The sequence below is a fragment of the Schistocerca gregaria genome, chromosome X (genome assembly GCF_023897955.1).
Source record: "Schistocerca gregaria isolate iqSchGreg1 chromosome X, iqSchGreg1.2, whole genome shotgun sequence".
Classification (NCBI taxonomy): Eukaryota; Metazoa; Arthropoda; class Insecta; order Orthoptera; family Acrididae; genus Schistocerca; species Schistocerca gregaria.
Window position 1 is genome coordinate 11394341 of NC_064931.1, and position 24426 is coordinate 11418766.

The window sequence follows — 24426 nt, forward strand, 5'->3', positions numbered from 1 at the left end:
ATATCTCAATCGAAACCAAAAACGAGGCATTGGCTACCTTAAGAGAGTCATAGTTACTCGTCCCAACTGCTCACCCAGCCCAACATTTCTTCTTACTGCGGCCAGTGTGCCAGAAGCGATATGTCACTAGTTGTGTATCATAAAAGAGTCATCGTTACTCCACCAAGGGGTTATTCGAGATATCTTAATCGAAACCCTAGTAACGAGACATTGGCTACCTTAAGGAGTCATATTTACTCGTCCCAATTGCTCACCCAGTCTGCCATTTTTTCTTACTGCGTCCAGTCTGCCGGAAGCGATATGTCACTAGTTGTGTATCATAAAAGAGTGATCGTTTCTCCTCCCAGGGGTTATTCGAGATATCTTAATCGAAAGCGTAGTAACGAGGCATTGGCTACCATAAGAGAGTCATAGTTACTCGTCCCAATTGCTCACCCAGTCTGCCATTATTTCTTACTGAGGCCAGTGTGCCAGAACCGATATGTCACTAGTTGTGTATCATAAAAGTGTGATCGTTTCTCCTCCCAGGGGTTATTCGGTTTATCTTAATCGAAACCCTAGTAACGAGACATTGGCTACCTTAAGAGAGTCATAGTTACTCGTCCCAATTGCTCACCCAGTCCAACATTTTTTCTTACGGCGACCAGTCTGCCAGAAGTGATATGTCACTAGTTGTGTATCATAAAAGAGTGGTCGTTACTCCTCCCAGGGGTTATTCGAGATATCTTAATCGAAACCCTAGTAACGAGGCATTGGCTACCTTAAGAGAGTCATAGTTACTCGTCACAATAGCTCACCCAGTCCAACATTTTTTCTTACTGCAGCCAGTCTGCCAGAAGCGATATGTCACTAGTTGTGTATCATAAAAGAGTCGTCGTTATTCCTCCGAGGGGTTATTCGAGATATCTTAATCGAAACCCTAGTAACGAGGCATTGGCTACCTTAAGAGAGTCATTGTTACTCGTCCCAATTGCTCACCCAGTCCAACATTTTTTCTTACTGCGACCAGTCTGCCAGAAGCGATATGTCACTAGTTGTGTATCATAAAAGAGTCATCGTTTCTCCTCCCAGGGGTTATTCGAGATATCTTAATCGAAACCCTAGTAACGAGGCATTGACTACCTTAAGAGAGTCATAGTTAATCGTCCCAATTGCTCACTCAGTCCAATATTTTTTCTTACTATTACCAGTTTGCCAGAACCGATATGTCACTAGTTGTGTATCATAAAAGAGTGATCGTTTCTCCTCCCAAGGGTTATTCGAGATATCTTAATCGAAACCCTAGTAACGAGACATTGGCTACCTTAAGAGAGTCATAGTTACTCGTCCCAATTGCTCACCCGGTCCAACTTTTTTTCTTACCGCGGCCAGTCTGCCAGAAGCGATGTCACTAGTTGTGTATCATAAAAGAGTGGTCGTTACTCCTCCCAGTGGTTATTCGAGATATCTTAATCGAAACCCTAGAAACGAGGCATTGGCTACGTTAAGAGAGTCATAGTTACTCGTCCCAATTGCTCACCCAGTCTGCCATTTTTTCTTACTGCGGCCAGTCTGCCAGAAGCAATATGTCACTAGTTGTGTATCATAAAAGAGTCATCGTTTCTCCTCCCAGGGGTTATTCGAGATATCTTAATCGAAACCCTAGTAACGAGGCATTGACTACCTTAAGAGAGTCATAGTTAATCGTCCCAATTGCTCACCCAGTCCAATATTTTTTCTTACTATTACCAGTTTGCCAGAACCGATATGTCACTAGTTGTGTATCATAAAAGAGTGATCGTTTCTCCTCCCAGGGGATATTCGAGATATCTTAATCGAAACCCTAGTAACGAGGCTTTGGCTACCTTAAGAGAGTCATAGTTACTCGTCCCAATTGCTCACCCAGTCCAACGTTTTTTCTTACTGCGGCCAGTCTGCCAGAAGCAATATGTCACTAGTTGTGTATCATAAAAGAGTCATCGTTACTCCTCCCAGGGGTTATTCGAGATATCTTAATCGAAACCCTAGTAACGAGGCATTGGCTACCTTACGTGAGTCATAGTTACTCGTCCCAATTGCTCACCCAGTCTGCCATTTTTTCTTACTGTGGCCCTTCTGCCAGAAGAGATATGTCACTAGTTGTGTATCATAAAAGAGTATCGTTACTCCTCCCAGGGGTTATTTGAGATATCTTAATCGAAAGCTTAGTAACGAGGCATTGGCTACCTTAAGAGAGTCATAGTTACTCGTCCCAATTGCTCACCCAGTCTGCCATTATTTCTTACTGTGGCCAGTCTGCCAGAACCGATATGTCACTAGGTGTGTATCATAAAAGAGTGATCGTTTCTCCTCCCAGGGGTCATTCTAGATATCTTAATCGAAACCCTAGTAACGAGACATTGGCTACCTTAAGGAGTCATATTTACTCGTCCCAATTGCTCACCCAGTCTGCCATTTTTTCCTACTGCGTCCAGTCTGCCGGAAGCGATATGTCACTAGTTGTGTATCATAAAAGATTGATCGTTTCTCCTCCCAGGGGTTATTCGAGATATCTTAATCGAAAGCGTAGTAACGAGGCATTGGCTACCTTAAGAGAGTCATAGTTACTCGTCCCAATTGCTCACCCAGTCCAACATTTTTTCTTACTGCGACCAGTCTGCCAGAACCGATATGTCACTAGTTGTGTATCATAAAAGAGTCATCATTAATCCTCCCCAGGGTTATTCGAGATATCTTAATCGAAACCAAAAACGAGGCATTGGCTACCTTAAGAGAGTCATAGTTACTCGTCCCAATTGCTCACCCAGTCTGCCAATTTTTCTTACTGGTTCCAGTCTGCCAGAAGCGATATGTCACTAGTTGTGTATCGTAAAAGAGTCATCGTTTCTCCTCCCAGGGGTTATTCGAGATATCTTAACCGAAACCCTAGTAACGAGGCATTGGCTACCTTAAGAGAGTCATAGTTACTTGTCCCAATTGCTCACCCAGTCCAACATTTTTTCTTACTGTGGCCAACCTGCCAGAAGCGCTATGTCACTAGTTGTGTATCATAAAAGATTGATCGTTTACCCTCCCAGGGGTTATTCGAGATATCTTAATCGAAAGCGTAGTAACGAGGCATTGGCTACCTTAAGAGAGTCATAGTTACTCGTCCCAATTGCTCACACAGTCTGCCATTATTTCTTACTGAGGCCAGTCTGCCAGAACCGATATGTCACTAGTTGTGTATCATAAAAGAGTGATCGTTTCTCCTCCCAGGGGTTATTCGGTTGATCTGAATCGAAACCCTAGTAACGAGAAATTGGCTACCTTAAGAGAGTCATAGTTACTCGTCCCAATTGCTCACCCAGTCCAACATTTTTTCTTACTGCGACCTGTCTGCCAGAAGTGATATGTCACTAGTTGTGTATCATAAAAGAGTAGTCGTTACTCCTCCCAGGGGTTATTCGAGATATCATAATCGAAACCCTAGTAACGATGCATTGGCTACCTTAAGAGTGTCATAGTTACTCGTCCCAATAGCTCACCCAGTCCAACATTTTTTCTTACTGCAGGCAGTCTGCCAGAAGCTATATGTCACTAGTTGTGTATCATAAAAGAGTCATCATTAATCCTCCCCAGGGTTATTCGAGATATCTTAATCGAAACCAAAAACGAGGCATTGGCTACCTTAAGAGAGTCATAGTTACTCGTCCCAATTGCTCACCCAGTCTGCCAATTTTTCTTACTGGTTCCAGTATGCCAGAAGCGATATGTCACTAGTTGTGTATCATAAAAGAGTGATCGTTTCTCCTCCCAGGGGTTATTCGAGATATCTTAATCGAAACCCTAGTAACGAGGCATTGGCTACCTTAAGAGAGTCATAGTTACTTGTCCCAATTGCTCACCCAGTCCAACATTTCTTCTTACTGTGGCCAACCTGCCAGAAGCGATATGTCACTAGTTGTGTATCATAAAAGAGTGGTCGTTTCTCCTCCCAGGGGTTATTCGAGATATCTTAATCGAAAGTGTAGTAACAAGGCATTGGCTACCTTAAGAGAGTCATAGTTACTCGTCCCAATTGCTCACCCAGTCTGCCATTATTTCTTACTGAGGCCAGTCTGCCAGAACCAATATGTCACTAGTTGTGTATCATAAAAGAGTGATCGTTTCTCCTCCCAGGGGTTATTCGGTTGATCTTAATCGAAACCCTAGTAACGAGACATTGGCTACCTTAAGAGAGTCATAGTTACTCGTCCCAATTGCTCACCCAGTCAAACATTTTTTCTTACTGCGACCAGTCTGCCAGAAGCGATATGTCACTAGTTGTGTATCATAAAAGAGTCATCATTAATCCTCTCAGGGGTTATTCGAGATATCTCAATCGAAACCAAAAACGAGGCATTGGCTACCTTAAGAGAGTCATAGTTACTCGTCCCAACTGCTCACCCAGCCCAACATTTCTTCTTACTGCGGCCAGTGTGCCAGAAGCGATATGTCACTAGTTGTGTATCATAAAAGAGTCATCGTTACTCCACCAAGGGGTTATTCGAGATATCTTAATCGAAACCCTAGTAACGAGACATTGGCTACCTTAAGGAGTCATATTTACTCGTCCCAATTGCTCACCCAGTCTGCCATTTTTTCTTACTGCGTCCAGTCTGCCGGAAGCGATATGTCACTAGTTGTGTATCATAAAAGAGTGATCGTTTCTCCTCCCAGGGGTTATTCGAGATATCTTAATCGAAAGCGTAGTAACGAGGCATTGGCTACCATAAGAGAGTCATAGTTACTCGTCCCAATTGCTCACCCAGTCTGCCATTATTTCTTACTGAGGCCAGTGTGCCAGAACCGATATGTCACTAGTTGTGTATCATAAAAGTGTGATCGTTTCTCCTCCCAGGGGTTATTCGGTTTATCTTAATCGAAACCCTAGTAACGAGACATTGGCTACCTTAAGAGAGTCATAGTTACTCGTCCCAATTGCTCACCCAGTCCAACATTTTTTCTTACGGCGACCAGTCTGCCAGAAGTGATATGTCACTAGTTGTGTATCATAAAAGAGTGGTCGTTACTCCTCCCAGGGGTTATTCGAGATATCTTAATCGAAACCCTAGTAACGAGGCATTGGCTACCTTAAGAGAGTCATAGTTACTCGTCACAATAGCTCACCCAGTCCAACATTTTTTCTTACTGCAGCCAGTCTGCCAGAAGCGATATGTCACTAGTTGTGTATCATAAAAGAGTCGTCGTTATTCCTCCGAGGGGTTATTCGAGATATCTTAATCGAAACCCTAGTAACGAGGCATTGGCTACCTTAAGAGAGTCATTGTTACTCGTCCCAATTGCTCACCCAGTCCAACATTTTTTCTTACTGCGACCAGTCTGCCAGAAGCGATATGTCACTAGTTGTGTATCATAAAAGAGTCATCATTAATCCTCCCCAGGGTTATTCGAGATATCTTAATCGAAACCAAAAACGAGGCATTGGCTACCTTAAGAGAGTCATAGTTACTCGTCCCAATTGCTCACCCAGTCTGCCAATTTTTCTTACTGGTTCCAGTCTGCCAGAAGCGATATGTCACTAGTTGTGTATCATAAAAGAGTCATCGTTTCTCCTCCCAGGGGTTATTCGAGATATCTTAATCGAAACCCTAGTAACGAGGCATTGACTACCTTAAGAGAGTCATAGTTAATCGTCCCAATTGCTCACCCAGTCCAATATTTTTTCTTACTATTACCAGTTTGCCAGAACCGATATGTCACTAGTTGTGTATCATAATTAGAGTGATCGTTTCTCCTCCCAGGGGATATTCGTGATATCTTAATCGAAACCCTAGTAACGAGGCATTGGCTACCTTAAGAGAGTCATAGTTACTCGTCCCAATTGCTCACCCAGTCCAACGTTTTTTCTTACTGCGGCCAGTCTGCCAGAAGCAATATGTCACTAGTTGTGTATCATAAAAGAGTCATCGTTACTCCTCCCAGGGGTTATTCGAGATATCTTAATCGAAACCCTAGTAACGAGGCATTGGCTACCTTACGTGAGTCATAGTTACTCGTCCCAATTGCTCACCCAGTCTGCCATTTTTTCTTACTGTGGCCCTTCTGCCAGAAGCGATATGTCACTAGTTGTGTATCATAAAAGAGTGGTCGTTACTCCTCCCAGTGGTTATTCGAGATATCTTAATCGAAACCCTAGAAACGAGGCATTGGCTACGTTAAGAGAGTCATAGTTACTCGTCCCAATTGCTCACCCAGTCTGCCATTTTTTCTTACTGCGGCCAGTCTGCCAGAAGCAATATGTCACTAGTTGTGTATCATAAAAGAGTCATCGTTTCTCCTCCCAGGGGTTATTCGAGATATCTTAATCGAAACCCTAGTAACGAGGCATTGACTACCTTAAGAGAGTCATAGTTAATCGTCCCAATTGCTCACCCAGTCCAATATTTTTTCTTACTATTACCAGTTTGCCAGAACCGATATGTCACTAGTTGTGTATCATAAAAGAGTGATCGTTTCTCCTCCCAGGGGATATTCGAGATATCTTAATCGAAACCCTAGTAACGAGGCTTTGGCTACCTTAAGAGAGTCATAGTTACTCGTCCCAATTGCTCACCCAGTCCAACGTTTTTTCTTACTGCGGCCAGTCTGCCAGAAGCAATATGTCACTAGTTGTGTATCATAAAAGAGTCATCGTTACTCCTCCCAGGGGTTATTCGAGATATCTTAATCGAAACCCTAGTAACGAGGCATTGGCTACCTTACGTGAGTCATAGTTACTCGTCCCAATTGCTCACCCAGTCTGCCATTTTTTCTTACTGTGGCCCTTCTGCCAGAAGAGATATGTCACTAGTTGTGTATCATAAAAGAGTATCGTTACTCCTCCCAGGGGTTATTTGAGATATCTTAATCGAAAGCTTAGTAACGAGGCATTGGCTACCTTAAGAGAGTCATAGTTACTCGTCCCAATTGCTCACCCAGTCTGCCATTATTTCTTACTGTGGCCAGTCTGCCAGAACCGATATGTCACTAGGTGTGTATCATAAAAGAGTGATCGTTTCTCCTCCCAGGGGTCATTCGAGATATCTTAATCGAAACCCTAGTAACGAGACATTGGCTACCTTAAGGAGTCATATTTACTCGTCCCAATTGCTCACCCAGTCTGCCATTTTTTCCTACTGCGTCCAGTCTGCCGGAAGCGATATGTCACTAGTTGTGTATCATAAAAGATTGATCGTTTCTCCTCCCAGGGGTTATTCGAGATATCTTAATCGAAAGCGTAGTAACGAGGCATTGGCTACCTTAAGAGAGTCATAGTTACTCGTCCCAATTGCTCACCCAGTCTGCCATTATTTCTTACTGAGGCCAGTGTGCCAGAACCGATATGTCACTAGTTGTGTATCATAAAAGAGTGATCGTTTCTCCTCCCAGGGGTTATTCGGTTTATCTTAATCGAAACCCTAGTAACGAGACATTGGCTACCTTAAGAGAGTCATAGTTACTCGTCCCAATTGCTCACCCAGTCCAACATTTTTTCTTACGGCGACCAGTCTGCCAGAAGTGATATGTCACTAGTTGTGTATCATAAAAGAGTGGTCGTTACTCCTCCCAGGGGTTATTCGAGATATCTTAATCGAAACCCTAGTAACGAGGCACTGGCTACCTTAAGAGAGTCATAGTTACTCGTCACAATAGCTCACCCAGTCCAACATTTTTTCTTACTGCAGCCAGTCTGCCAGAAGCGATATGTCACTAGTTGTGTATCATAAAAGAGTCGTCGTTACTCCTCCGAGGGGTTATTCGAGATATCTTAATCGAAACCCTAGTAACGAGGCATTGGCTACCTTAAGAGAGTCATAGTTACTCGTCCCAATTGCTCACCCAGTCCAACATTTTTTCTTACTGCGACCAGTCTGCCAGAACCGATATGTCACTAGTTGTGTATCATAAAAGAGTCATCATTAATCCTCCCCAGGGTTATTCGAGATATCTTAATCGAAACCAAAAACGAGGCATTGGCTACCTTAAGAGAGTCATAGTTACTCGTCCCAATTGCTCACCCAGTCTGCCAATTTTTCTTACTGGTTCCAGTCTGCCAGAAGCGATATGTCACTAGTTGTGTATCGTAAAAGAGTCATCGTTTCTCCTCCCAGGGGTTATTCGAGATATCTTAACCGAAACCCTAGTAACGAGGCATTGGCTACCTTAAGAGAGTCATAGTTACTTGTCCCAATTGCTCACCCAGTCCAACATTTTTTCTTACTGTGGCCAACCTGCCAGAAGCGCTATGTCACTAGTTGTGTATCATAAAAGATTGATCGTTTACCCTCCCAGGGGTTATTCGAGATATCTTAATCGAAAGCGTAGTAACGAGGCATTGGCTACCTTAAGAGAGTCATAGTTACTCGTCCCAATTGCTCACACAGTCTGCCATTATTTCTTACTGAGGCCAGTCTGCCAGAACCGATATGTCACTAGTTGTGTATCATAAAAGAGTGATCGTTTCTCCTCCCAGGGGTTATTCGGTTGATCTGAATCGAAACCCTAGTAACGAGAAATTGGCTACCTTAAGAGAGTCATAGTTACTCGTCCCAATTGCTCACCCAGTCCAACATTTTTTCTTACTGCGACCTGTCTGCCAGAAGTGATATGTCACTAGTTGTGTATCATAAAAGAGTAGTCGTTACTCCTCCCAGGGGTTATTCGAGATATCATAATCGAAACCCTAGTAACGATGCATTGGCTACCTTAAGAGTGTCATAGTTACTCGTCCCAATAGCTCACCCAGTCCAACATTTTTTCTTACTGCAGGCAGTCTGCCAGAAGCTATATGTCACTAGTTGTGTATCATAAAAGAGTCATCATTAATCCTCCCCAGGGTTATTCGAGATATCTTAATCGAAACCAAAAACGAGGCATTGGCTACCTTAAGAGAGTCATAGTTACTCGTCCCAATTGCTCACCCAGTCTGCCAATTTTTCTTACTGGTTCCAGTATGCCAGAAGCGATATGTCACTAGTTGTGTATCATAAAAGAGTGATCGTTTCTCCTCCCAGGGGTTATTCGAGATATCTTAATCGAAACCCTAGTAACGAGGCATTGGCTACCTTAAGAGAGTCATAGTTACTTGTCCCAATTGCTCACCCAGTCCAACATTTCTTCTTACTGTGGCCAACCTGCCAGAAGCGATATGTCACTAGTTGTGTATCATAAAAGAGTGGTCGTTTCTCCTCCCAGGGGTTATTCGAGATATCTTAATCGAAAGCGTAGTAACAAGGCATTGGCTACCTTAAGAGAGTCATAGTTACTCGTCCCAATTGCTCACCCAGTCTGCCATTATTTCTTACTGAGGCCAGTCTGCCAGAACCAATATGTCACTAGTTGTGTATCATAAAAGAGTGATCGTTTCTCCTCCCAGGGGTTATTCGGTTGATCTTAATCGAAACCCTAGTATCGAGACATTGGCTACCTTAAGAGAGTCATAGTTACTCGTCCCAATTGCTCACCCAGTCAAACATTTTTTCTTACTGCGACCAGTCTGCCAGAAGCGATATGTCACTAGTTGTGTATCATAAAAGAGTCATCATTAATCCTCTCAGGGGTTATTCGAGATATCTCAATCGAAACCAAAAACGAGGCATTGGCTACCTTAAGAGAGTCATAGTTACTCGTCCCAACTGCTCACCCAGCCCAACATTTCTTCTTACTGCGGCCAGTCTGCCAGAAGCGATATGTCACTAGTTGTGTATCATAAAAGAGTCATCGTTACTCCACCAAGGGGTTATTCGAGATATCTTAATCGAAACCCTAGTAACGAGACATTGGCTACCTTAAGGAGTCATATTTACTCGTCCCAATTGCTCACCCAGTCTGCCATTTTTTCTTACTGCGTCCAGTCTGCCGGAAGCGATATGTCACTAGTTGTGTATCATAAAAGAGTGATCGTTTCTCCTCCCAGGGGTTATTCGAGATATCTTAATCGAAAGCGTAGTAACGAGGCATTGGCTACCATAAGAGAGTCATAGTTACTCGTCCCAATTGCTCACCCAGTCTGCCATTATTTCTTACTGAGGCCAGTGTGCCAGAACCGATATGTCACTAGTTGTGTATCATAAAAGTGTGATCGTTTCTCCTCCCAGGGGTTATTCGGTTTATCTTAATCGAAACCCTAGTAACGAGACATTGGCTACCTTAAGAGAGTCATAGTTACTCGTCCCAATTGCTCACCCAGTCCAACATTTTTTCTTACGGCGACCAGTCTGCCAGAAGTGATATGTCACTAGTTGTGTATCATAAAAGAGTGGTCGTTACTCCTCCCAGGGGTTATTCGAGATATCTTAATCGAAACCCTAGTAACGAGGCATTGGCTACCTTAAGAGAGTCATAGTTACTCGTCACAATAGCTCACCCAGTCCAACATTTTTTCTTACTGCAGCCAGTCTGCCAGAAGTGATATGTCACTAGTTGTGTATCATAAAAGAGTGGTCGTTACTCCTCCCAGGGGTTATTCGAGATATCTTAATCGAAACCCTAGTAACGAGGCACTGGCTACCTTAAGAGAGTCATAGTTACTCGTCACAATAGCTCACCCAGTCCAACATTTTTTCTTACTGCAGCCAGTCTGCCAGAAGCGATATGTCACTAGTTGTGTATCATAAAAGAGTCGTCGTTACTCCTCCGAGGGGTTATTCGAGATATCTTAATCGAAACCCTAGTAACGAGGCATTGGCTACCTTAAGAGAGTCATAGTTACTCGTCCCAATTGCTCACCCAGTCCAACATTTTTTCTTACTGCGACCAGTCTGCCAGAACCGATATGTCACTAGTTGTGTATCATAAAAGAGTCATCATTAATCCTCCCCAGGGTTATTCGAGATATCTTAATCGAAACCAAAAACGAGGCATTGGCTACCTTAAGAGAGTCATAGTTACTCGTCCCAATTGCTCACCCAGTCTGCCAATTTTTCTTACTGGTTCCAGTCTGCCAGAAGCGATATGTCACTAGTTGTGTATCGTAAAAGAGTCATCGTTTCTCCTCCCAGGGGTTATTCGAGATATCTTAACCGAAACCCTAGTAACGAGGCATTGGCTACCTTAAGAGAGTCATAGTTACTTGTCCCAATTGCTCACCCAGTCCAACATTTTTTCTTACTGTGGCCAACCTGCCAGAAGCGCTATGTCACTAGTTGTGTATCATAAAAGATTGATCGTTTACCCTCCCAGGGGTTATTCGAGATATCTTAATCGAAAGCGTAGTAACGAGGCATTGGCTACCTTAAGAGAGTCATAGTTACTCGTCCCAATTGCTCACACAGTCTGCCATTATTTCTTACTGAGGCCAGTCTGCCAGAACCGATATGTCACTAGTTGTGTATCATAAAAGAGTGATCGTTTCTCCTCCCAGGGGTTATTCGGTTGATCTGAATCGAAACCCTAGTAACGAGAAATTGGCTACCTTAAGAGAGTCATAGTTACTCGTCCCAATTGCTCACCCAGTCCAACATTTTTTCTTACTGCGACCTGTCTGCCAGAAGTGATATGTCACTAGTTGTGTATCATAAAAGAGTAGTCGTTACTCCTCCCAGGGGTTATTCGAGATATCATAATCGAAACCCTAGTAACGATGCATTGGCTACCTTAAGAGTGTCATAGTTACTCGTCCCAATAGCTCACCCAGTCCAACATTTTTTCTTACTGCAGGCAGTCTGCCAGAAGCTATATGTCACTAGTTGTGTATCATAAAAGAGTCATCATTAATCCTCCCCAGGGTTATTCGAGATATCTTAATCGAAACCAAAAACGAGGCATTGGCTACCTTAAGAGAGTCATAGTTACTCGTCCCAATTGCTCACCCAGTCTGCCAATTTTTCTTACTGGTTCCAGTATGCCAGAAGCGATATGTCACTAGTTGTGTATCATAAAAGAGTGATCGTTTCTCCTCCCAGGGGTTATTCGAGATATCTTAATCGAAACCCTAGTAACGAGGCATTGGCTACCTTAAGAGAGTCATAGTTACTTGTCCCAATTGCTCACCCAGTCCAACATTTCTTCTTACTGTGGCCAACCTGCCAGAAGCGATATGTCACTAGTTGTGTATCATAAAAGAGTGGTCGTTTCTCCTCCCAGGGGTTATTCGAGATATCTTAATCGAAAGCGTAGTAACAAGGCATTGGCTACCTTAAGAGAGTCATAGTTACTCGTCCCAATTGCTCACCCAGTCTGCCATTATTTCTTACTGAGGCCAGTCTGCCAGAACCAATATGTCACTAGTTGTGTATCATAAAAGAGTGATCGTTTCTCCTCCCAGGGGTTATTCGGTTGATCTTAATCGAAACCCTAGTATCGAGACATTGGCTACCTTAAGAGAGTCATAGTTACTCGTCCCAATTGCTCACCCAGTCAAACATTTTTTCTTACTGCGACCAGTCTGCCAGAAGCGATATGTCACTAGTTGTGTATCATAAAAGAGTCATCATTAATCCTCTCAGGGGTTATTCGAGATATCTCAATCGAAACCAAAAACGAGGCATTGGCTACCTTAAGAGAGTCATAGTTACTCGTCCCAACTGCTCACCCAGCCCAACATTTCTTCTTACTGCGGCCAGTCTGCCAGAAGCGATATGTCACTAGTTGTGTATCATAAAAGAGTCATCGTTACTCCACCAAGGGGTTATTCGAGATATCTTAATCGAAACCCTAGTAACGAGACATTGGCTACCTTAAGGAGTCATATTTACTCGTCCCAATTGCTCACCCAGTCTGCCATTTTTTCTTACTGCGTCCAGTCTGCCGGAAGCGATATGTCACTAGTTGTGTATCATAAAAGAGTGATCGTTTCTCCTCCCAGGGGTTATTCGAGATATCTTAATCGAAAGCGTAGTAACGAGGCATTGGCTACCATAAGAGAGTCATAGTTACTCGTCCCAATTGCTCACCCAGTCTGCCATTATTTCTTACTGAGGCCAGTGTGCCAGAACCGATATGTCACTAGTTGTGTATCATAAAAGTGTGATCGTTTCTCCTCCCAGGGGTTATTCGGTTTATCTTAATCGAAACCCTAGTAACGAGACATTGGCTACCTTAAGAGAGTCATAGTTACTCGTCCCAATTGCTCACCCAGTCCAACATTTTTTCTTACGGCGACCAGTCTGCCAGAAGTGATATGTCACTAGTTGTGTATCATAAAAGAGTGGTCGTTACTCCTCCCAGGGGTTATTCGAGATATCTTAATCGAAACCCTAGTAACGAGGCATTGGCTACCTTAAGAGAGTCATAGTTACTCGTCACAATAGCTCACCCAGTCCAACATTTTTTCTTACTGCAGCCAGTCTGCCAGAAGCGATATGTCACTAGTTGTGTATCATAAAAGAGTCGTCGTTATTCCTCCGAGGGGTTATTCGAGATATCTTAATCGAAACCCTAGTAACGAGGCATTGGCTACCTTAAGAGAGTCATTGTTACTCGTCCCAATTGCTCACCCAGTCCAACATTTTTTCTTACTGCGACCAGTCTGCCAGAAGCGATATGTCACTAGTTGTGTATCATAAAAGAGTCATCATTAATCCTCCCCAGGGTTATTCGAGATATCTTAATCGAAACCAAAAACGAGGCATTGGCTACCTTAAGAGAGTCATAGTTACTCGTCCCAATTGCTCACCCAGTCTGCCAATTTTTCTTACTGGTTCCAGTCTGCCAGAAGCGATATGTCACTAGTTGTGTATCATAAAAGAGTCATCGTTTCTCCTCCCAGGGGTTATTCGAGATATCTTAATCGAAACCCTAGTAACGAGGCATTGACTACCTTAAGAGAGTCATAGTTAATCGTCCCAATTGCTCACCCAGTCCAATATTTTTTCTTACTATTACCAGTTTGCCAGAACCGATATGTCACTAGTTGTGTATCATAATTAGAGTGATCGTTTCTCCTCCCAGGGGATATTCGTGATATCTTAATCGAAACCCTAGTAACGAGGCATTGGCTACCTTAAGAGAGTCATAGTTACTCGTCCCAATTGCTCACCCAGTCCAACGTTTTTTCTTACTGCGGCCAGTCTGCCAGAAGCAATATGTCACTAGTTGTGTATCATAAAAGAGTCATCGTTACTCCTCCCAGGGGTTATTCGAGATATCTTAATCGAAACCCTAGTAACGAGGCATTGGCTACCTTACGTGAGTCATAGTTACTCGTCCCAATTGCTCACCCAGTCTGCCATTTTTTCTTACTGTGGCCCTTCTGCCAGAAGCGATATGTCACTAGTTGTGTTTCATAAAAGAGTGATCGTTACTCCTCCCAGGGGTTATTCGAGATATCTTAATCGAAAGCTTAGTAACGAGGCATTGGCTACCTTAAGAGAGTCATAGTTACTCGTCCCAATTGCTCACCCAGTCTGCCATTATTTCTTACTGTGGCCAGTCTGCCAGAACCGATATGTCACTAGTTGTGTATCATAAAAGAGTGATCGTTTCTCCTCCCAGGGGTTATTCTAGATATCTTAATCGAAACCCTAGTAACGAGACATTGGCTACCTTAAGGAGTCATATTTACTCGTCCCAATTGCTCACCCAGTCTGCCATTTTTTCTTACTGCGTCCAGTCTGCCGGAAGCGATATGTCACTAGTTGTGTATCATAAAAGAGTGATCGTTTCTCCTCCCAGGGGTTATTCGAGATATCTTAATCGAAAGCGTAGTAACGAGGCATTGTCTACTTTAAGAGAGTCATAGTTACTCGTCCCAATTGCTCACCCAGTCTGCCATTATTTCTTACTGAGGCCAGTGTGCCAGAACCGATATGTCACTAGTTGTGTATCATAAAAGAGTGATCGTTTCTCCTCCCAGGGGTTATTCGGTTTATCTTAATCGAAACCCTAGTAACGAGACATTGGCTACCTTAAGAGAGTCATAGTTACTCGTCCCAATTGCTCACCCAGTCCAACATTTTTTCTTACGGCGACCAGTCTGCCAGAAGTGATATGTCACTAGTTGTGTACCATAAAAGAGTGGTCGTTACTCCTCCTAGGGGTTATTCGAGATATCTTAATCGAAACCCTAGTAACGAGGCACTGGCTACCTTAAGAGAGTCATAGTTACTCGTCACAATAGCTCACCCAGTCCAACATTTTTTCTTACTGCAGCCAGTCTGCCAGAAGCGATATGCCACTAGTTGTGTATCATAAAAGAGTCGTCGTTACTCCTCCGAGGGGTTATTCGAGATATCTTAATCGAAACCCTAGTAATGAGGCATTGGCTACCTTAAGAGAGTCATAGTTACTCGTCCCAATTGCTCACCCAGTCCCACATTTTTTCTTACTGCGACCAGTCTGCCAGAAGCGATATGTCACTAGTTGTGTATCATAAAAGAGTCATCATTAATCCTCCCCAGGGTTATTCGAGATATCTTAATCGAAACCAAAAACGAGGCATTGGCTACCTTAAGAGAGTCATAGTTACTCGTCCCAATTGCTCACCCAGTCTGCCAATTTTTCTTACTGGTTCCAGTCTGCCAGAAGCGATATGTCACTAGTTGTGTATCATAAAAGAGTCATCGTTTCTCCTCCCAGGGGTTATTCGAGATATCTTAACCGAAACCCTAGTAACGAGGCATTGGCTACCTTAAGAGAGTCATAGTTACTTGTCCCAATTGCTCACCCAGTCCAACATTTTTTCTTACTGTGGCCAACCTGCCAGAAGCGCTATGTCACTAGTTCTGTATCATAAAAGAGTGATCGTTTCTCCTCCCAGGGGTTATTCGAGATATCTTAATCGAAAGCGTAGTAACGAGGCATTGGCTACCTTAAGAGAGTCATAGTTACTCGTCCCAATTGCTCAAACAGTCTGCCATTATTTCTTACTGAGGCCAGTCTGCCAGAACCGATATGTCACTAGTTGTGTATCATAAAAGAGTGATCGTTTCTCCTCCCAGGGGTTATTCGGTTGATCTTAATCAAAACCCTAGTAACGAGACATTGGCTACCTTAAGAGAGTGATAGTTACTCGTCCCAATTGCTCACCCAGTCCAACATTTTTTCTTACTGCGACCAGTCTGCGAGAAGTGATATGTCACTAGTTGTGTATCATAAAAGAGTAGTCGTTACTCCTCCCAGGGGTTATTCGAGATATCATAATCGAAACCCTAGTAACGAGGCACTGGCTACCTTAAGAGAGTCATAGTTACTCGTCACAATAGCTCACCCAGTCCAACATTTTTTCTTACTGCAGCCAGTCTGCCAGAAGCGATATGTCACTAGTTGTGTATCATAAAAGAGTCGTCGTTACTCCTCCGAGGGGTTATTCGAGATATCTTAATCGAAACCCTAGTAACGAGGCATTGGCTACCTTAAGAGAGTCATAGTTACTCGTCCCAATTGCTCACCCAGTCAAACATTTTTTCTTACTGCGACCAGTCTGCCAGAACCGATATGTCACTAGTTGTGTATCATAAAAGAGTCATCATTAATCCTCCCCAGGGTTATTCGAGATATCTTAATCGAAACCAAAAACGAGGCATTGGCTACCTTAAGAGAGTCATAGTTACTCGTCCCAATTGCTCACCCAGTCTGCCAATTTTTCTTACTGGTTCCAGTCTGCCAGAAGCGATATGTCACTAGTTGTGTATCGTAAAAGAGTCATCGTTTCTCCTCCCAGGGGTTATTCGAGATATCTTAACCGAAACCCTAGTAACGAGGCATTGGCTACCTTAAGATAGTCATAGTTACTTGTCCCAATTGCTCACCCAGTCCAACATTTTTTCTTACTGTGGCCAACCTGCCAGAAGCGCTATGTCACTAGTTGTGTATCATAAAAGAGTGATCGTTTACCCTCCCAGGGGTTATTCGAGATATCTTAATCGAAAGCGTAGTAACGAGGCATTGGCTACCTTAAGAGAGTCATAGTTACTCGTCCCAATTGCTCACACAGTCTGCCATTATTTCTTACTGTGGCCAGTCTGCCAGAACCGATATGTCATTAGTTGTGTATCATAAAAGAGTGATCGTTTCTCCTCCCAGGGGTTATTCGGTTGATCTTAATCGAAACCCTAGTAACGAGAAATTGGCTACCTTAAGAGAGTCATAGTTACTCGTCCCAATTGCTCACCCAGTCCAACATTTTTTCTTACTGCGACCTGTCTGCCAGAAGTGATATGTCACTAGTTGTGTATCATAAAAGAGTAGTCGTTACTCCTCCCAGGGGTTATTCGGGATATCATAATCGAAACCCTAGTAACGATGCATTGGCTACCTTAAGAGTGTCATAGTTACTCGTCCCAATAGCTCACCCAGTCCAACATTTTTTCTTACTGCAGGCAGTCTGCCAGAAGCTATATGACACTAGTTGTGTATCATAAAAGAGTCATCATTAATCCTCCCCAGGGTTATTCGAGATATCTTAATCGAAACCAAAAACGAGGCATTGGCTACCTTAAGAGAGTCATAGTTACTCGTCCCAATTGCTCACCCAGTCTGCCAATTTTTCTTACTGGTTCCAGTATGCCAGAAGCGATATGTCACTAGTTGTGTATCATAAAAGAGTGATCGTTTCTCCTCCCAGGGGTTATTCGAGATATCTTAATCGAAACCCTAGTAACGAGGCATTGGCTACCTTAAGAGAGTCATAGTTACTTGTCCCAATTGCTCACCCAGTCCAACATTTCTTCTTACTGTGGCCAACCTGCCAGAAGCGATATGTCACTAGTTGTGTATCATAAAAGAGTGGTCGTTTCTCCTCCCAGGGGTTATTCGAGATATCTTAAACGAAAGCGTAGTAACAAGGCATTGGCTACCTTAAGAGAGTCATAGTTACTCGTCCCAATTGCTCACCCAGTCTGCCATTATTTCTTACTGAGGCCAGTCTGCCAGAACCGATATGTCACTAGTTGTGTATCATAAAAGAGTGATCGTTTCTCCTCCCAGGGTTTATTCGGTTGATCTTAATCGAAACCCTAGTAACGAGACATTGGCTACCTTAAGAGAGTCATAGTTACTCGTCCCAATTGCTCACCCAGTCAAACATTTTTTCTTACTGCGACCAGTCTGCCAGAAGCGATATGTCACTAGTTGTGTATCATAAAAGAGTCATCATTAATCCTCTCAGGGGTTATTCGAGATATCTCAATCGAAACCAAAAACGAGGCATTGGCTACCTTAAGAGAGTCATAGTTACTCGTCCCAATTGCTCACCCAGCCCAACATTTCTTCTTACTGCTGCCAGTCTGCCAGAAGCGATATGTCACTAGTTGTGTATCATAAAAGAGTCATCGTTACTCCACCAAGGGGTTATTCGAGATATCTTAATCGAAACCCTAGTAACGAGACATTGGCTACCTTAAGGAGTCATATTTACTCGTCCCAATTGCTCACCCAGTCTGCCATTTTTTCTTACTGCGTCCAGTCTGCCGGAAGCGATATGTCACTAGTTGTGTATCATAAAAGAGTGATCGTTTCTCCTCCCAGGGGTTATTCGAGATATCTTAATCGAAAGCGTAGTAACGAGGCATTGGCTACCATAAGAGAGTCATAGTTACTCGTCCCAATTGCTCACCCAGTCTGCCATAATTTCTTACTGAGGCCAGTGTGCCAGAACCGATATGTCACTAGTTGTGTATCATAAAAGTGTGATCGTTTCTCCTCCCAGGGGTTATTCGGTTTATCTTAATCGAAACCCTAGTAACGAGACATTGGCTACCTTAAGAGAGTCATAGTTACTCGTCCCAATTGCTCACCCAGTCCAACATTTTTTCTTACGGCGACCAGTCTGCCAGAAGTGATATGTCACTAGTTGTGTATCATAAAAGAGTGGTCGTTACTCCTCCCAGGGGTTATTCGAGATATCTTAATCGAAACCCTAGTAACGAGGCATTGGCTACCTTAAGAGAGTCATAGTTACTCGTCACAATAGCTCACCCAGTCCAACATTTTTTCTTACTGCAGCCAGTCTGCCAGAAGCGATATGTCACTAGTTGTGTATCATAAAAGAGTCGTCGTTATTCCTCCGAGGGGTTATTCGAGATATCTTAATCGAAACCCTAGTAACGAGGCATTGGCTACCTTAAGAGAGTCATTGTTACTCGTCCCAATAGATCACCCAGTCCAACATTTTTTCTTACTGCGACCAGTCTGCCAGAAGCGATATGTCACTAGTTGTGTATCATAAAAGAGTCATCATTAATCCTCCCCAGGGTTATTCGAGATATCTTAATCGAAACCAAAAACGAGGCATTGGCTACCTTAAGAGAGTCATAGTTACTCGTCCCAATTGCTCACCCAGTCTGCCAATTTTTCTTACTGGTTCCAGTCTGCCAGAAGCGATATGTCACTAGTTGTGTATCGTAAAAGAGTCATCGTTTCTCCTCCCAGGGGTTATTCGAGATATCTTAACCGAAACCCTAGTAACGAGGCATTGGCTACCTTAAGAGAGTCATAGTTACTTGTCCCAATTGCTCACCCAGTCCAACATTTTTTCTTACTGTGGCCAACCTGCCAGAAGCGCTATGTCACTAGTTGTGTATCATAAAAGAGTGATCGTTTACCCTCCCAGGGGTTATTCGAGATATCTTAATCAAAAGCGTAGTAACGAGGCATTGGCTACCTTAAGAGAGTCATAGTTACTCGTCCCAATTGCTCACACAGTCTGCCATTATTTCTTACTGAGGCCAGTCTGCCAGAACCGATATGTCACTAGTTGTGTATCATAAAAGAGTGATCGTTTCTCCTCCCAGGGGTTATTCGGTTGATCTTAATCGAAACCCTAGTAACGAGAAATTGGCTACCTTAAGAGAGTCATAGTTACTCGTCCCAATTGCTCACCCAGTCCAACATTTTTTCTTACTGCGACCTGTCTGCCAGAAGTGATATGTCACTAGTTGTGTATCATAAAAGAGTGATCGTTTCTCCTCCCAGGGGTTATTCGAGATATCTTAATCGAAACCCTAGTAACGAGGCATTGGCTACCTTAAGAGAGTCATAGTTACTTGTCCCAATTGCTCACCCAGTCCAACATTTCTTCTTACTGTGGCCAACCTGCCAGAAGCGATATGTCACTAGTTGTGTATCATAAAAGAGTGGTCGTTTCTCCTCCCAGGGGTTATTCGAGATATCTTAAACGAAAGCGTAGTAACAAGGCATTGGCTACCTTAAGAGAGTCATAGTTACTCGTCCCAATTGCTCACCCAGTCTGCCATTATTTCTTACTGAGGCCAGTCTGCCAGAACCGATATGTCACTAGTTGTGTATCATAAAAGAGTGATCGTTTCTCCTCCCAGGGTTTATTCGGTTGATCTTAATCGAAACCCTAGTAACGAGACATTGGCTACCTTAAGAGAGTCATAGTTACTCGTCCCAATTGCTCACCCAGTCAAACATTTTTTCTTACTGCGACCAGTCTGCCAGAAGCGATATGTCACTAGTTGTGTATCATAAAAGAGTCATCATTAATCCTCTCAGGGGTTATTCGAGATATCTCAATCGAAACCAAAAACGAGGCATTGGCTACCTTAAGAGAGTCATAGTTACTCGTCCCAATTGCTCACCCAGCCCAACATTTCTTCTTACTGCTGCCAGTCTGCCAGAAGCGATATGTCACTAGTTGTGTATCATAAAAGAGTCATCGTTACTCCACCAAGGGGTTATTCGAGATATCTTAATCGAAACCCTAGTAACGAGACATTGGCTACCTTAAGGAGTCATATTTACTCGTCCCAATTGCTCACCCAGTCTGCCATTTTTTCTTACTGCGTCCAGTCTGCCGGAAGCGATATGTCACTAGTTGTGTATCATAAAAGAGTGATCGTTTCTCCTCCCAGGGGTTATTCGAGATATCTTAATCGAAAGCGTAGTAACGAGGCATTGGCTACCATAAGAGAGTCATAGTTACTCGTCCCAATTGCTCACCCAGTCTGCCATAATTTCTTACTGAGGCCAGTGTGCCAGAACCGATATGTCACTAGTTGTGTATCATAAAAGTGTGATCGTTTCTCCTCCCAGGGGTTATTCGGTTTATCTTAATCGAAACCCTAGTAACGAGACATTGGCTACCTTAAGAGAGTCATAGTTACTCGTCCCAATTGCTCACCCAGTCCAACATTTTTTCTTACGGCGACCAGTCTGCCAGAAGTGATATGTCACTAGTTGTGTATCATAAAAGAGTGGTCGTTACTCCTCCCAGGGGTTATTCGAGATATCTTAATCGAAACCCTAGTAACGAGGCATTGGCTACCTTAAGAGAGTCATAGTTACTCGTCACAATAGCTCACCCAGTCCAACATTTTTTCTTACTGCAGCCAGTCTGCCAGAAGCGATATGTCACTAGTTGTGTATCATAAAAGAGTCGTCGTTATTCCTCCGAGGGGTTATTCGAGATATCTTAATCGAAACCCTAGTAACGAGGCATTGGCTACCTTAAGAGAGTCATTGTTACTCGTCCCAATAGATCACCCAGTCCAACATTTTTTCTTACTGCGACCAGTCTGCCAGAAGCGATATGTCACTAGTTGTGTATCATAAAAGAGTCATCATTAATCCTCCCCAGGGTTATTCGAGATATCTTAATCGAAACCAAAAACGAGGCATTGGCTACCTTAAGAGAGTCATAGTTACTCGTCCCAATTGCTCACCCAGTCTGCCAATTTTTCTTACTGGTTCCAGTCTGCCAGAAGCGATATGTCACTAGTTGTGTATCGTAAAAGAGTCATCGTTTCTCCTCCCAGGGGTTATTCGAGATATCTTAACCGAAACCCTAGTAACGAGGCATTGGCTACCTTAAGAGAGTCATAGTTACTTGTCCCAATTGCTCACCCAGTCCAACATTTTTTCTTACTGTGGCCAACCTGCCAGAAGCGCTATGTCACTAGTTGTGTATCATAAAAGAGTGATCGTTTACCCTCCCAGGGGTTATTCGAGATATCTTACTCAAAAGCGTAGTAACGAGGCATTGGCTACCTTAAGAGAGTCATAGTTACTCGTCCCAATTGCTCACACAGTCTGCCATTATTTCTTACTGAGGCCAGTCTGCCAGAACCGATATGTCACTAGTTGTGTATCATAAAACAGTGATCGTTTCTCCTCCCAGGGGTTATTCGGTTGATCTTAATCGAAACCCTAGTAACGAGAAATTGGCTACCTTAAGAGAGTCATAGTTACTCGTCCCAATTGCTCACCCAGTCCAACATTTTTTCTTACTGCGACCTGTCTGCCAGAAGTGATATGTCACTAGTTGTGTATCATAAAAGAGTAGTCGTTACTCCTCCCAGGGGTTATTCGGGATATCATAATCGAAACCCTAGTAACGATGCATTGGCTACCTTAAGAGTGTCATAGTTACTCGTCCCAATAGCTCACCCAGTCCAACATTTTTTCTTACTGCAGGCAGTCTGCCAGAAGCTATATGACACTAGTTGTGTATCATAAAAGAGTCATCATTAATCCTCCCCAGGGTTATTCGAGATATCTTAATCGAAACCAAAAACGAGGCATTGGCTACCTTAAGAGAGTCATAGTTACTCGTCCCAATTGCTCACCCAGTCTGCCAATTTTTCTTACTGGTTCCAGTATGCCAGAAGCGATATGTCACTAGTTGTGTATCATAAAAGAGTGATCGTTTCTCCTCCCAGGGGTTATTCGAGATATCTTAATCGAAACCCTAGTAACGAGGCATTGGCTACCTTAAGAGAGTCATAGTTACTTGTCCCAATTGCTCACCCAGTCCAACATTTCTTCTTACTGTGGCCAACCTGCCAGAAGCGATATGTCACTAGTTGTGTATCATAAAAGAGTGGTCGTTTCTCCTCCCAGGGGTTATTCGAGATATCTTAAACGAAAGCGTAGTAACAAGGCATTGGCTACCTTAAGAGAGTCATAGTTACTCGTCCCAATTGCTCACCCAGTCTGCCATTATTTCTTACTGAGGCCAGTCTGCCAGAACCGATATGTCACTAGTTGTGTATCATAAAAGAGTGATCGTTTCTCCTCCCAGGGTTTATTCGGTTGATCTTAATCGAAACCCTAGTAACGAGACATTGGCTACCTTAAGAGAGTCATAGTTACTCGTCCCAATTGCTCACCCAGTCAAACATTTTTTCTTACTGCGACCAGTCTGCCAGAAGCGATATGTCACTAGTTGTGTATCATAAAAGAGTCATCATTAATCCTCTCAGGGGTTATTCGAGATATCTCAATCGAAACCAAAAACGAGGCATTGGCTACCTTAAGAGAGTCATAGTTACTCGTCCCAATTGCTCACCCAGCCCAACATTTCTTCTTACTGCGGCCAGTCTGCCAGAAGCGATATGTCACTAGTTGTGTATCATAAAAGAGTCATCGTTACTCCACCAAGGGGTTATTCGAGATATCTTAATCGAAACCCTAGTAACGAGACATTGGCTACCTTAAGGTGTCATATTTACTCGTCCCAATTGCTCACCCAGTCTGCCATTTTTTCTTACTGCGTCCAGTCTGCCGGAAGCGATATGTCACTAGTTGTGTATCATAAAAGAGTGATCGTTTCTCCTCCCAGGGGTTATTCGAGATATCTTAATCGAAAGCGTAGTAACGAGGCATTGGCTACCATAAGAGAGTCATAGTTACTCGTCCCAATTGCTCACCCAGTCTGCCATAATTTCTTACTGAGGCCAGTGTGCCAGAACCGATATGTCACTAGTTGTGTATCATAAAAGTGTGATCGTTTCTCCTCCCAGGGGTTATTCGGTTTATCTTAATCGAAACCCTAGTAACGAGACATTGGCTACCTTAAGAGAGTCATAGTTACTCGTCCCAATTGCTCACCCAGTCCAACATTTTTTCTTACGGCGACCAGTCTGCCAGAAGTGATATGTCACTAGTTGTGTATCATAAAAGAGTGGTCGTTACTCCTCCCAGGGGTTATTCGAGATATCTTAATCGAAACCCTAGTAACGAGGCATTGGCTACCTTAAGAGAGTCATAGTTACTCGTCACAATAGCTCACCCAGTCCAACATTTTTTCTTACTGCAGCCAGTCTGCCAGAAGCGATATGTCACTAGTTGTGTATCATAAAAGAGTCGTCGTTATTCCTCCGAGGGGTTATTCGAGATATCTTAATCGAAACCCTAGTAACGAGGCATTGGCTACCTTAAGAGAGTCATTGTTACTCGTCCCAATAGATCACCCAGTCCAACATTTTTTCTTACTGCGACCAGTCTGCCAGAAGCGATATGTCACTAGTTGTGTATCATAAAAGAGTCATCATTAATCCTCCCCAGGGTTATTCGAGATATCTTAATCGAAACCAAAAACGAGGCATTGGCTACCTTAAGAGAGTCATAGTTACTCGTCCCAATTGCTCACCCAGTCTGCCAATTTTTCTTACTGGTTCCAGTCTGCCAGAAGCGATATGTCACTAGTTGTGTATCGTAAAAGAGTCATCGTTTCTCCTCCCAGGGGTTATTCGAGATATCTTAACCGAAACCCTAGTAACGAGGCATTGGCTACCTTAAGAG